This window comes from Physeter macrocephalus, chromosome 4, assembly GCF_002837175.3.
Source record: "Physeter macrocephalus isolate SW-GA chromosome 4, ASM283717v5, whole genome shotgun sequence".
In the NCBI taxonomy this organism is placed as follows: Eukaryota; Metazoa; Chordata; class Mammalia; order Artiodactyla; family Physeteridae; genus Physeter; species Physeter macrocephalus.
In genome coordinates, this window is record NC_041217.1 from 116,472,339 (window position 1) to 116,487,552 (window position 15,214).

A 15,214-nucleotide genomic window follows, 5' to 3' on the forward strand; every position below is an offset into this window, starting at 1 on the left:
TATAAATCAATAATTGAATAAATTAATAAAAAGAGAAGAAGGGACAACTCTCCCTTACAGAATAATTTTAAATAATGAGTGTAGAAGGAATGAAGGAAATACAAACTCACCAATAAACGCTATGGTAATAACTGCTTAAGGCAAGGTTCACTACTAAGTGCTAAAATTAGGGGACAGGGACTTCCCTGGTGGCGCAGCATTTAAGAAACTGCCTGCCAATGCAGGGGACACGGGTTCAATCCCCGGTCCAGGAAGATCCCACATGCCACGGAGCAACTAAGCCCGTGTGCCACAACTACTGAGCCCGCATGCAACAAGTACTGAGGTGCACGTGCCACAACTACTGAAGCCCCCGGGCCTAGAGCCCGAGCTCTGAAACAAGAGAAGCCACTGCAATGAGAAGCCTGTGCACTGCAAAGAAGAGTAGCCCCTGCTCGCCGCAACTAGAGAAAGCCTGCGCACAGCCAACGAAGACCCAACGCAGCCAGAAATAAATAAATAAATAAAATTTATTAAAAAAACAAAATAAAATTAGGGGACAAAAGTTTAAGGAGAAACAATATATTTGCATAGTCTCAAAGCACCTACCTCCAAATTTATTTACAAAGAGAAAAAACAGCGGAAAAACTTTAATCAAGTGATCAAGGTTAACATCACCTGTAAAAGACATATACACATCACCATGTATCCCCTGATATAATGCACTGTGGTTTCGTGTCAAAAATGAATAATCTGGGCTTCCCTGGTGGCGCAGTGGTTGCGCGTCCGCCTGCCGATGCAGGGGAACCGGGTTCGCGCCCCGGTCTGGGAGGATCCCACGTGCCGCGGAGCGGCTGGGCCCGTGAGCCATGGCCAGTGAGCCTGCGCGTCCGGAGCCTGTGCTCCGCAACGGGAGAGGCCGCAGCAGAGGGAGGCCCGCATACCACAAAAAAAAAAAAAAAAAAAAAAGAATAATCTCAGTGCAATCCTGAGAAAACATCAGACAAATTCAATTGAGGGACAGTCTATAAAATACCTAATTTGTACTCTTCAAAAGTGTCAAGCATAAAAGGCAAGGAAAGATTGAAGGAACTGTCACAGATTGAAGAAGACTAAGGAGACTTAACTAAAAGCAATGTGGAAAAAGTAATGAAATTTAAGTAATTACATTAAAAAAAAAATTGGGTTAGCCAAAAAGTTCGTTCGGTTTTCCCATAAGGTTGCTCTAGTAGCACCTATCTTTAATTTCATGCAAAACAATTTTGTTAGAGTGAATTGTGACAGCTGCCAATCAATGTTATACCACACAGGAAATAGCCGACATACTCAAAATATCCAAATCAAGTGCTGAAAATCATTTGCACCAGCTTGGTTATGTTGATCACTTTGATGTTTGGGTTCCACATAAGTTAAGCGGAAAAAAACCTTCTTGACTATTTCCCCATGCGAATCTCTACTTAAACATAACAAAAACGTTCCGTTTTTAAAACAAATTGTGATGGGTGATGAAAAGTGGATACTGTACAATAATGTGGAACAGAAGAGATCGTGGGGCAAGTGAAATGAAACACCACCAAACACACCAAAGGTTGGTGTTGATCCAGAGAAGGTGATGCTGTGTATATGGTGGGATTGGAAGGAGGTTCTCTATTATGAGCTCCTTCCAGAAAACCAAACGATTAATTCCAACAAGTACTGCTCCCAGTTAGACCAACTGAAAGCAGCACTCAACGAAAAGCACCCAGAATTAGTCAACAGAAAACACAAAATCTTCCATCAGGTTAACGCAAGACCGCATGTTTCTTTGATGACCGGGCAAAAGCTGTTACAGCTTGGCTGGGAAGTTCTGATTCATCCACTGTATTCACCCGACATTGCACCTTCGGATTTCCATTTATTTTGGTCTTTACAAAATTCTCTAATGAAAAAATTTCACTTCCCTGGAAGACTGTAAAAGGCACCTGGAACAGTGCTTTGCTCAATAAGATAAAAAGTTTTGGCAAGATGGAATCATGCAGTTGCCTGAAAAATGGCAGAAGGTAGTGGAACAAAACGGTGAATATGTTGTTCAATAAAGTTCGTGGTGAAAATGAAAAATGTGTCTTTATTTTTACTTAAAAACCAAAGGAACTTTTTGGCCAACCCAATAAATAAAGTCTACAGTTTTTAGTTAAGAATATTATGCCAATGTTAATTTCTTAGTTTTAGTGATTATACTAGAGTTATGATAGATGTATACATTAAGGAAAATTGGGTGAACAGTATATGGAAATTCTCCGTACAATCTTTACAACTTTGATAAGTAAAATTCTTTCCAAAAAAAGAGATAAAGCTCTGACAGACCTTGTTAAGAAGATGAAAAAAGATGCTACAGACTGGGAGAAGATATTGATATTTGTAAACCACCTATCTGATAAAGGACTTGTTTACAGAATTCATAAAGAACTCTTGAACTTCCACAGTAAGAAAGCAATCCAATTAGAAAACAGGCGAAGGACATGAAGAGACATTTCATTTCACAAAAGATGATACACGGATGGCATAGACACACACACATACACACACAAAAAGATGTTTAACATCATCAATCAATAAAGAAATGTTAATTAAATCTACTGTGACATATGACACACCTATTAGAACAGCTAAAAAAAATTTTTTAGTGACAGTATCAAATGCTGGTGAGGATATGAAGACTACTTCTCATATATAGTTGTTGGAGATTTAAAATGGGACAACCATTCTGGAAAATAATTTGGCAATTTCTTTAAAAACTAAACATCCACTTACCATATGACCCAGTAATCACATTCCTGAGCATATATCCCAGAAAAATAAAAACTTATGCCCACACCAAACCTGTACACAAATGTTCACAGCAGCTTTATTTATAATAATCAAAACTGGAAACAGACAAAATATCCCTCAATAAATGAATGTTAACAAACTGTGGTACATCCATATACAGACTACGGAATACCTCAATAAAAAGGAACAAATTATTGAACCTCTCTGTACTATTTTTGCAACCTCCTGTGAATCTATAAGTACTTAAAGTTTTTAGAAAATAAAGTTGTATCAACACAGCTGTTAATCCCAGTTAATTCAAATCAATGAAATTTTGGAAGAATTTTATGATTGGGTTGTTTTCCTTCGCACAACTATTTAATTAAACTGAACTGGGAATTCCCTGGCAGTCCAGTGGTTAAGACTCCGTGATTTCGCTGCCGAGGGCCTAGGTCCGATCCCTGGTTGGGGAACTAAGATCCCACAAGCCGTGCAGTGCAGCCAAAAAATAATAAATAAATAAAAATCTTTAAAGAACTGAATTGACCCATGGTGCACAGTTTGTTGTCTTTAAATATCATTTTACACTAAAGGGTTTCTTGGAGAAGTGGCTGATTCCAGGTATGGGGCATGAAAAGTATGAGAGGAGCCTGTAACATCTTCTCATACCAGATAGCAAGGAGGCTGTCAACAGAGTTGTATCTAAAGCACAAACAGGCCAACTTGAATAGGCTCTCACTGGCCAAAATGATTCATTTGAGCATAAACAAGGATAAATAAAGTAATGGTTTAATATATCATATATAATTAAATCTGTGAGATCAAAATGATCTTTTTTTTTTTTTTTTTTTTTGCGATACATGTGCCCCTCACTGCTGTGGCCTCTCCCGTTGCGGAGCACAGGCTCCGGACGCGCAGGCCCAGCAGCCACGGCCCACAGGCCCAGCCGCTCCGCGGCATGTGGGATCCTCCCGGACCGGGGCACGAACTCGTGTCCCCTGCATCGGCAGGCGGACTCTCAACCACTGCGCCACCAGGGAAGCCTAAAATGATCTTTTTTTAAACCCTCCTTGATCAGCTCTGACGAATACTAAAGAACCATCTCATTATTTTACAATCTGGTCAATAAAAAGGAAAGAAGCAATTATTCTGCCATTTCTATGCAAACTGCACCAAGGTACCCAAGTAGTGACAGAAAGTTTCTCTTCATTGATATATTTTAGCTAATAAATTAAGAAGGAAATATAGGGCTTCCCTGGTGGCGCAGTGGGTGAGAGTCCGCCTGCCAAAGCAGGGAACACGGGTTCATGCCCCGGTCCGGGAAGATCCCACATGCCGCGGAGCAGCTGGGCCCGTGAGCCATGGCCGCTGAGCCTGCGTGTCCGGAGCCTGTGCTCCGCAATGGGAGAGGCCACAACAGAGAGAGGCCCGCGTACCGCAAAAAAAAAAAAAAAGAAGGAAATATAGAATGATGTCACCATTTTACAACCTCTTGAATTAGCAGATCCAGTAATAATTATCAAAGACTGCCAACATCACAAAAAGAGTCAACCAGATATTATGTACTTCCTATAACTTAGCTTTAGCAACAAACAAATTGAATCTAATTGATACTCCAATCTAACTCAATTCATAGAAAAATACAGTGGAGAGAATATAATCAGGATTATCCTGTCACAATAAAGAACATGGTTTCTTCCACAGAGAAAATAAAAGCAAAGCAAAAAAAAATGATATGGAGGAAACTACAGATTAAAAGAGATCTAAGAGTTGACAGATACCTAAGAGATTTAAAAGATACCTCAATTCCATCAAACAAAACAAAAACAAACAAAAAATACTCATAGGACAACAGGAGAAATTAAACACTGACTGGATACTGATAATAAGGAATTACTATTGTATGGAAGGATGTAATATTATTGTGGTGGTTCTACTTTAAGAGGTGACATATAAAATGAAACAGTTACAGATGAAATAATATGATGTATCGATTTGCCTCAAAAGAATCCAGTGAGGGATGGAGGAGGGAATGGATAGGAAAACAGAGGAAACAAGATAGTCCATGCAAACTCTACTCAATACTCTGTAATGACTTGTATGGAAAAGAATCTAAAGAAGAGTGGATGTATGTATAGGTATAACTGATTCACTTTGCTGTATACCTGAAACTAATGCAACATTGTAAATCAACTATACTCCAATAAAAATTTAAAAAAAGAAAAAAAGAAAAAAAGATTGCCCATGCATTGTTATCTGTTGAGGCTGATTGTCAGGTATATGGGGGTTCACTAGACTATTCAATTTTGTATATGCTTAAAATTTTCTATAATAAAACTATTTGTAAAAATAAAAATTCAATTAACATAAACTTTAAACTATAATGTAATAGTAGAATAAAAACAATTATTCATTACCATTTAAAACCACATGATCATCTGTGTAGAAAAATCCTATGAAACTTACAAAAAGCTACCAGAACTAATAACTGAGTTTAATAAAGCTATAAGATATAATATCAATATACAAAAGTCCATTTTCATATACTAGTAATAAATAACTGGAAATGGAAATTTTAAAAATACCATTTACAGTAGCATCATATTGAAATACTTAAGGATAAATCTGACAAAAGATGTGAAAGAGGGCTTCCCTGCTGGTGCAGTGGTTGAGAATCTGCCTGCTAATGCAGGGGACACGGGTTCGAGCCCTGGTCTGGGAGGATCCCACAGGCCGCGGAGCAACTAGGCCCGTGAGCCACAACTACTGAGCCTGCGCGTCTGGAGCCTGTGCTCCTCAACAAGAGAGGCCGCGATAGTGAGAGACCCGCGCACCGTGATGAAGAGTGGCCCCTGCTTGCCACAACTAGAGAAAGCCCTTGCACAGAAACGAAGACCCAACACAGCCAAAATAAATAAATAAACTCCTACCCCCAACATCTTCAAAAAAAAAAGATGTGAAAGACATGTATCCTGAAAACTAGCAAACACTGCTGAGGTTCAAGAAAGAAAACCTAAATATATGGAAAGACGTAACACATTTATAGGTTGAAAGACTCAAAGATGTCAACTGTCCCCAAATTGATCTATACATTCAATACAATCCTAATGACAATCCTAGCAAGATTTTTTTTTTTTTTTTTGGTAAAAACTGATACTTGATTTCTAAATTTCATATAGAGGGAATTCCCTGGTTGTCCAATGGTTAGAACTCCGTGCTTTCACTGCTGAGGGCGCGGGTACAACCCTGGTCAGGGAACTAAGATCCTACAAGACGCACAGTGCAGCCAAAAAATTAAATTCATGTGGAAATGAAAAGGATCAAGAATAGTCCAAACAATTTTGAAAAAGAAAAACAAAGTTGGAAGACTAACCTTACTTGATTTTGAGACTTACTATAAAGCTACAATAAACAAAACACTGTCATGTTGACACAAGAGACAAACAGATCAATGCAACAAGAGAGAGAGTACAGAAATAGACCCACACATATACAGATGACTGATTTTTGGCAAAGGTACAAAAAGGTAGTCCAGTGGAAAAAGAGTAGTCTTTTCAACAACTAGTGCCAGGGTGGGAGGGAGGCTCAAGAGGGAGGGGATGTGGGGATGTATGTGTACGTATAGCTGATTCACTTTGTTATACAGCAGAAACTAACACAACAATGTAAACCAATTATACTCAAAGATATTTTTTAAAAAAAACTAATGCTGGAAAAAACTGAGTATCCATATGCAATAAAATGGAATTTCAATCTATGTTTCACACCATACACAACAATTAACTAATGGATCACCGACTTAAACACAAAACCTAAAACTATAACAGGTCCAGAAAAAGCATAGGAGAAAATCTTTGTGATCTTTGATTAGACAAATATTTCTTTGAGATGACACCAAAAACCTGACCCAGTTTTTTTAAAAAGTTGACAAATTGGACTTCAGAATTTAAAACTTCTGCTCTTTAAAAGGCACTGTTAAGAGAATGAAAAGACAATCCACGAATTCGGAGAAAATAGCTGCCAATCATCTATCTAACAAAGGAATTGTATCTAGGGTATATAAAGAATTCCCCAAACATAATAAGAAAACAAAAAAACCAATTTAAAAATGGGCAGGGCTTCCCCGGTGGTGCAGTGGTTGAGAATCTGCCTGCCAATGCAGGGGACACGGGTTCGATACCTGGCCCGGGAAGATCCCACATGCCGCAGAGCAGCTAAGCTCGTGTGCCACAACTACTGAGCCCGCGTGCTGCAATTACTGAAGCCCGCGCGCCTAGAGCCCGTGCTCCACAATGAGGGAAGCCACTGCAATGAGAAGCCCGCACACCGCAACGAAGAGTAGCCCCGGCTTGCTGCAACTAGAGAAAGCCTGCGTGCAGCAACGAAGACCCAACACAGCCAAAAATAAATAAATAAAATTTTTTTTAAAATAAAAATGGGCAAAATATGGAGATATATGTACATGTATAGCTGACTCAATTTGTTATAAAGCAGAAACTAACACACCATTGTAAAGCAATTATACTCCAATAAAGATGTTAAAAATAAATAAATAAAATTTTTTAAATAGGCTTTTTAAAAAGCTTTGAAAAAACACATCAACAAAGAAGATAAACAGATAGCAAATAAGCACATGAAAGCACATTCAACATTACTGGTCATTAGGGAAATGCAAATTAAAACCACAATGATTCCACTACACACCTATTTTATTTTATTTTATTTTTTTTTTTGGTATGCGGGCCTCTCACTGTTGTGGCCTCTCCCGTTGCGGAGCACAGGCTCCGGACGCGCAGGCTCATCGGCCATGGCTCACGGGCCAGCCGCTCCGCGGCATGTGGGATCTTCCCGGACCTGGGCACGAACCCGTGTGCCCTGCATCGGCAGGCGGACTCTCAACCACTGCACCACCAGGGAAGCCCTACACACCTATTTTAGAATGGCAAAAATTAAAAAGACTGGCCATACCAATGGTATAACCACTTTGGAAGAAGTCTGGCATTTTCTTAAAAAATTAAACATATACCTACTTATGATTCAGTCATTCCTCTCCTAAGTATTTACCCAAGGAAGTGAACCCGTATGTTCATACAAAGACTAGTACAGAAATGTTCTTAGCAGCTTTATTTATAATTTAAAAAAAAAAAAAAAAGAAAAAACAGGAAACCCAAAAGTCCATCACAGGTGAATAGCTGAACAAACTGTGTTATATCCATACAATGGAATACAGTTCAGTAATAAAAAAAGAACTGACTACTGATACATGCAACAACATGCATATATTTCAAAATAATTAGGCTGAGTGAAAAAAAGCCAGACAAAAGGAAGTACATACTGTATGATTCCATTTATACAAAATTCTAGAAAATGCAAACTAATCTATAGTGACAAAAAGCAGATCAGTGCTTGCCTGGGGAAAAGTGGGGGAGGGGAGTTGGACAGGAAGATGCAAAGGCAGAGATTACAAAAGGAAATGATAGACTTTTAGAGATCATAGGTATGTTTATTACCTTGCCTGGCAAGGATTTCACAGGCATATACACATATATGTTAAAACTTAAGTTGTATTCTTTAAACACGTATAGTTTAATGTGTGTCAATTTTACCTCAATAAAGCTGTTTTTGAAAAATAACATTTTCGGGACTTCCCTGGTGGTGCAGTGGTTAAGAACCCGCCTGCCAATGCAGGGGACACGGGTTCAAGCCCTGGTCCAGTTAGATCCCACATGCCACGGAGCAACTAAGCCCGTTCACCACAACTACTGAGCCTGCGCTCTAAAACCCGCAAGCCACAACTACTGAAGCCCGCGTGCCACAACTACTGAAGCCCATGCACCCAGAGCTCCGCAACAAGAGGAGCCACCGCAATGAGAAGCTCGCGCGCCGCAACAAAGAGTAGCCCTCGCTCGCCTCAACTAGAGAAAGCCTGCGCACAGCAACGAAGACCCAATGCAGCCAAAAATAAATAATAATTTTTAAAACTAAATAAATTAAAAAAAATAACATCTTGGTTCTACACATAAATCCAAAATAATTGCTCATTTTCTGGTATACCAGAAATGATTTACTTCCACTTGCCTATAGTATTTGGTCTCAGCAACTGTGATCTAACAAAAATTTAAAACTATTCTTACTCTACTTTTCTTCCAAATCCATTTAAATTCTTCCAAAACTATCATGAAAAATTGGAACATTCCAACGTCGCCTCAGATTTTTTCCCTTCACAAACTGTAAGAATTATTCTCTTCAGTAATGTCTCCATACAGGAATTGCCAAATATTTGTTTCTTTCCATTTCTATGTTTTTCCCTCTGGAACCATAGCTCCAGTGTTCACTGCAACCAAATGAGATTCAGGGAAAAAGAAAAACAAAACAGTTCCTGGAATTTGGATGCTAAACAACCAATAATAAAATAAATTCTAAAAAATAGCACTATTATTAAGAACACCTTACTTTTCATTATATTTTATGAACTGCCTTGACCTCATTACCCCCCCAAAAATGTTTCTTAGATCAAATATAAAAATTAGTATTTACTGAATAAGCAAATGTAAGATAACAAAATTAAGACCTCAACTAAAGAAAATAATCTATTGGGAGTTCCCTGGCAGACTAGTGGTTAGGATTCGGCACTTTCACTGCTGCGGCCTGGTTTCAATCCCTCCTCAGGGAACTGAGATCCCATAAGCCATGTGGTGCAGCCAAAAAAAAGAAAAAAAAAGAAAGAAAGAAAATAATCTACTAACACAGGCCCAGCCATAACTAAGTGATCACGTGTTCTTAAACTGTCAGTTCTGCTATATCTTAGGGCACTGAAGTTAGAGAACTATTAGGAGACATAAATACAAAATTAAAATTACTGTCAGCAATATAATGTGCTTTTATTAATATGAATTCAAATATAATATAAATCAATTCACTTTTATTAAGATCCAAGTTCTGTGTATATGTTAAATATTATTTTTGCATAAAAGACCCATTACAACTTAGTCCTAATCTCATGAAAAAAGAAACCTTTCCATGACAAAAATAAGGTAAATTTCCCAGGAAAAGATTTTTATCACTAGTAATCTAGATGACACAAGGTTTGAAAGTCTCTATTACTCCTGCCTATCACTTCTCATTTTGTTCCTTCTTTCTTCCCCAGAGGAAAGTCAATTACTTTCTATTATCATTGCCTGGAACACTGAAAATACAGCATCTCTAAATCCCAAACTCTGAGGGGCTTTTCGAGGTCATACAGTTCCTTACCTCCAGAGAAAACGGAAACCAGACACATGTCCCATTCATTCAACATGAACTGAGTACCAACTTATGGGCCAAACACTGAGAATACAAAGAAAGGAATAAGATACTGTTCCTGGTGCTCAGATTTCACAATCCTCCCCACTCCATAACCCGATGCCATTGTTTAATGTTCTTGTCAAGTTTCCCCCGTCATCTAATGTTCTCTGGAGACACAGAATAGCTATTTAGTCACACACAAGTCTCCTGTTCCAATAACCTATTTCCCTTTATTCAGCATGAAGTTCTAACTAGAACTAAGTTGATCTATTCCTCTAACATAGTACTTAACACACCTTTTTTTTTTTTTTTTTGGCGGGGGGACTCTTAAGAGCGTTACTGAAGCTCTCAGCTCAATAATGCCAGGGATTATATCTAGATCTTGTTCACCACTTTATATCAACTGAAACAGAGTAGATACTCAATAAACATAGTTTGAATGAATCTCTCTGATAACTGGAACACACCACATGTCACATGCTAACTGTGACCTTTGGACAAATGAGAATAATACCATCTTCCTCACAGGGTTGTTGTGAAAGGAGATAACATACGTAAAGTTATATCTGACACATAGTACACATTCCAAAAATGTGCGCTCTTATTATTTTAATTTAAAAATTTTTTTAAACAAACACCTTATTTTGAAATTATTTTATTTTATTTATTTTTTTAAATCTGCATGCTATTTTATTTCCATTAGAAAAATATTATGTATATAAAATTTGGTCCAGTTTCTTCTCCTTTACCTCTACCATTCAAACTTAAATACTTTAATTTTACTCAAGTAAAAGCAGAATCATGCATCTGACATGAAAACTAAATATTTCACATCATTAAATTAATAGTTTAACTGAATTAGGTGTGCTCTTTATTATTTCTCAGGAATAGTAACCCATCTTTCCTACATGTTATTTCCCTTTACTTTTATTTTTCTGAGTAACTATGTAATGCGTGTCTCTTTTCCCACATCCAGTAATATGAGTGCTATAGAAGTGTAATTTATAACTTCAGTAACTAGATTCATCATTAATCTTCAACTCATGTTCAATTCCCCTTATTATATGGTATTTCCATAATAACTTCAGATATTTCAGTCAACCTTACACTTTCCAACAAAGACTGTAAAAATTAAGACATAAATTTAAAAACATTATTAAAATTCCAGACTAAATAACAGTGGGCCCACTTAGAGTGACGCTGTCACGAGGTCCTTGGACAGCTACTGCCTCAATCTCAACACGGCCTCCTTTGGGCAAAGCAGCAACCTGGTAAGCAGCTCTTGCAGGAAAACTACTCTGGAAATATCGTTTGTAGATGTCATTGACAGTATTGAAGTCATTTATGTCAGCCAGCAAAACAGTTGTTTTTACCACATTCATGAAGTCAGAGCCTGCTGCTTTCAGAATTTCACCCATGTTTGGAAGAGCTTGTTTAGCCTCTTCTGCCACCCCTCCTGGCACAAGCTGTCCACTTGCAGGATCCATGCCTAGCTGTCCTGAAATGTAAATGGTCCTGTCGACTAACACAGCCTGACTCTAGGGACCAATGGCCGCTGGGGCTTTCGCAGTGCTGATCACCTTTCTGATCAAAGACGACATGGCTAATCCTTTTCCCTTGCCGCCCCTCGGAGACAACTACCCTGTATACTGCGCCTACTCGCGTCTCACGGGTCTCTGAAATCTTTTTAAATTTACAGAAAAGTTACAAAGATAGTAGAGAAAGTTCCCATATCACTCAGTTTTTCTCTGATAGTAACATCTTACATAACCATAGTACTCTTGTCAAAACTGAGAAATTAACATTAGTACAATATTAACTAAACTATATTCTTTATTCTGATTTCACCAGTTTTTCCACTAATGTCCTTTTTCTATTCTAAGGCCAACTCAAGATACCACACTACATTTAGACAGATTTTTATTTTTTAAGTGCTTAGTTAATTCTTAGTCTTTTCCACATAACACTCTGAATTTGGAGAATCAACAAAACTATTTAAAGCTATAGAACTGTCTGAAAAGAACTCTGAGCTTTTCCTTGGTCTTTTCTTGGTCCTTTGATGCTATTCAAACTATAGCCTACTCTCTTAGTACAGGGCCAACAAACTTTTTTGGTAAAGGCCAGGTAAATTATTTTAGGCTTGTGGAACATACGGTCTCTATTGCAACCACTGAACACTGCTGTTGTAGCACAAAAACAGTCACAGATAATACATTAACAAATGAGCATGGCTGTGTTCCAATAAAACTTTACTTGTAAAAACAGGCAGAGGCCTGGATTTGGCCCATAGCCTGTAGGTTGCTAACCTACCTTAGTGCATTTCATAACATGGAATGAGTTTGGATACTCAATACCATGACTGAGAATAGAGGATGTATCCTTAAGTTTACTTGCAATGATTCTTTATATTATTTTTTAAAAAGTATTCCATGGAATAATGTGGACAATAGTCCTGGCCTCAGAAAACTATTCTTAGGATTGAAAAGCAGGTTGTATAGTAGAATCAGTGTGGACAAAACACACAAAAATAATTGGCAAAAATCCCAAAGCTTTGGGGAGTACAAAACAATACTATCCTTATGGAAGGAAATTTAGCAACATCTATCAAAATTTAAATACATTTACTCTTTGACCCAGAAATCCAAAGTCTAAAAATTTATCCTATACCTGTACCTATGTGAATTGAAATATATCAAGCTTATTCATTACAGCATTGTTTGTAATGAACAACATCAGAAACAACCCAAATGTCCATATACAGAAACATCATGTAGCTGCAGGAATAAAAACAAAACCAAAAAACTACATATATTAATATGGAAAAATCTCCAGGAAATGTTTTAAGTATAAAAAAAAGCAAGAACATAAGTAGTATGCTACCTTCTATAAGAAAGAGGAGAAAATAAGAATATATAATTGGGACTTCCCTGGTGGTGCAGTGGTTAAGAATCCGCCTGCCAATGCAGGGGACACGGGTTTGAGCCCTGGTCCGGGAAGATCCCACATGCTGCGGAGCAACTAAGCCCATGCGCCACAACTATGGAACCTGCACTCTAGAGCCCGTGAGCCACAACTACTGAGCCCACGCTCCTAGGGCCTGTGCTCTGCAACAAGAGAAGCCACCACAATGAGAAGCCCACGCACAACGAAGAGTAGCCCCTGCTTGCTGCAACTGGAGAAAGTCCACGCACAGCAATGACGACCCAACGCAGCCATAAATAAATAAATAAATATTTTTTAAAAAACAGAATATAGGACTTCCCTGGTGGTCCAGTGGTTAAGAATCTGCCTTCCAATGCAGGGGACCCGGGTTTGATCCCTGGTTGGGGAACTAAGATCCCACGTGTCGTGGGGCAACTAAGCCTGCGCACCACAACTGCTGAGCCCGCATGCTCTGGAGCCCACACGCCACAACTAGAGAGAAGCCCACACGCCACAGCTAAGACCCAAGGCAGCCGAAGAAAAGAAGGAAAGAAGGGAGGGAGGAAGGAAGGAAGGAAGGAAGGAAAATATAATTGCTTTTGCTGGTACCTAAATAAAGAAACCTTGAAAGATATTCAAGTAATCTAAACGGTTACCTATAGAAGTGGATAGAAATTGAGAGAAAACATCTTCACGTATGTACGTGTGTGTGTGTGTGTGTGTGTGTGTGTGTGTGTGTGTGTAGTTTTGGTTTTTGAACCATGTAAATGTATTAGCTATTCAAATAATAAATTTTAAAGAATAATATTACTTTAGAATCATTGTAAGGATTAAAGAGTTTGTAAATGTAACCAATATAAAATCTCTAACACAGTGTTTTACACACAGTGGGTGCTGCTATGTCCTGTTGCTGGTCTTTTTAAATGTCATCCAAATGGTGTGATAACATAAACAAATAAAAGAATAAATACCAAACACTTAGACTCAATATTTTCATCTCTAGGAATCTACCTTAATAAAAATCTAAAAATTGGACAAAGATTTAAATATAAATAATGAACTGCTGAAACAATCCAAAAACTCAAAAATAGAGAAATATTCAATAAACTATAGTACATCTATACTTATAAAGCATTTTTAATGACAGAGAAAATGCTCAAAATATACAACTTTATAATCTCAAATGAGGGGGACAGAGCGGTGAGGGTGGGGAGTGAGGGACTGGGAAGCAGACAGATATATGTAGAAATAAAAGACCTAAGCAAAGTACAGCCAATAAACTTTTATAGAGGGGTTGTTGGCAATTTTTATTTTCTCTTTAATTCTTTTCTGTATTTTTCAAATTTTCTTTTAATCATGTAATCCTAAAAAGGAAAAGAAAGAAAGAGAGAGATAATGGATTTCGGAATCAAAGAAATGCAAGTTCAAATCCCATATTATATATGCAATTTTAGACAAGTTAATTAAGCTGTTAAAAAGCTGCCAGATTTGTAAAATGGAGATGATACAGAAATTCCAGGGTTATTTTAAGGATTAGAGACATTATATGTAAAAAAGACCTAACTAATGTCTTAAACATAGTGAATACTAACTAGTATTATTCTCATACATCTTATATGTGTAACATCCTCGCCTATATAAAATTATACTAGGGGATTTCCCCAGCAGTCCAGTGGTTAAGACTCCACTCTTCCACTGAATGGGGTGTGGATCCAATCCGCAGGGATCTAAGATGGGGGAACTAAGATGGGGGAACTAAGGTGGGGGAACTGGTTGGGAAACTAAGATCCCACATCATGCGGCATGGTGAAAAAAAGAAAAAGAGAGAGAAAACTAAAATAAAATTATACTATATTAATCTAAGGTACTATTCCTTTTAAGATGCAAGCAAGTTTTAGAAAAGTTGAAATGTGAAAAATGATCATCCTAGATTTGATGAAATTCAGCGTTTAAGTTTAGTGAAATAAATGCTACTTTCCATACGTAACTTTTTATTTACTACAATGGAGTGTAAACTGCATTAGAAGCAGATATTAAAAATAACAGGAGGGGGCTTCCCTGGTGGCGCAGTGGTTGAGAGTCCGCCTGCCGATGCAGGGGACACGAGTTCGTGCCCCGGTCCGGGAGGATCCCACATGCCGCGAAGCGGCTGGGCCCGTGAGCCGTGGCCACTGAGCCTGCGCGTCCGGAGCCTGTGCTCTGCAACGGGAGAGGCCACAACAGTGAGAGGCCCGCGTACCGC

General features: G+C 38.2%; 1 protein-coding gene and 1 pseudogene across 5 annotated transcripts in view; both read right to left on the reverse strand.

The window, feature by feature from the left end:
* MIGA1 (mitoguardin 1) overlaps positions 1 to 15,214 on the reverse strand; it is a 102,579-nt gene that overhangs the window by 72,761 nt on the left and 14,604 nt on the right. The window lies entirely within an intron of this gene.
* On the reverse strand, positions 11,182 to 11,745 carry LOC102979793 (2-iminobutanoate/2-iminopropanoate deaminase-like; annotated as a pseudogene).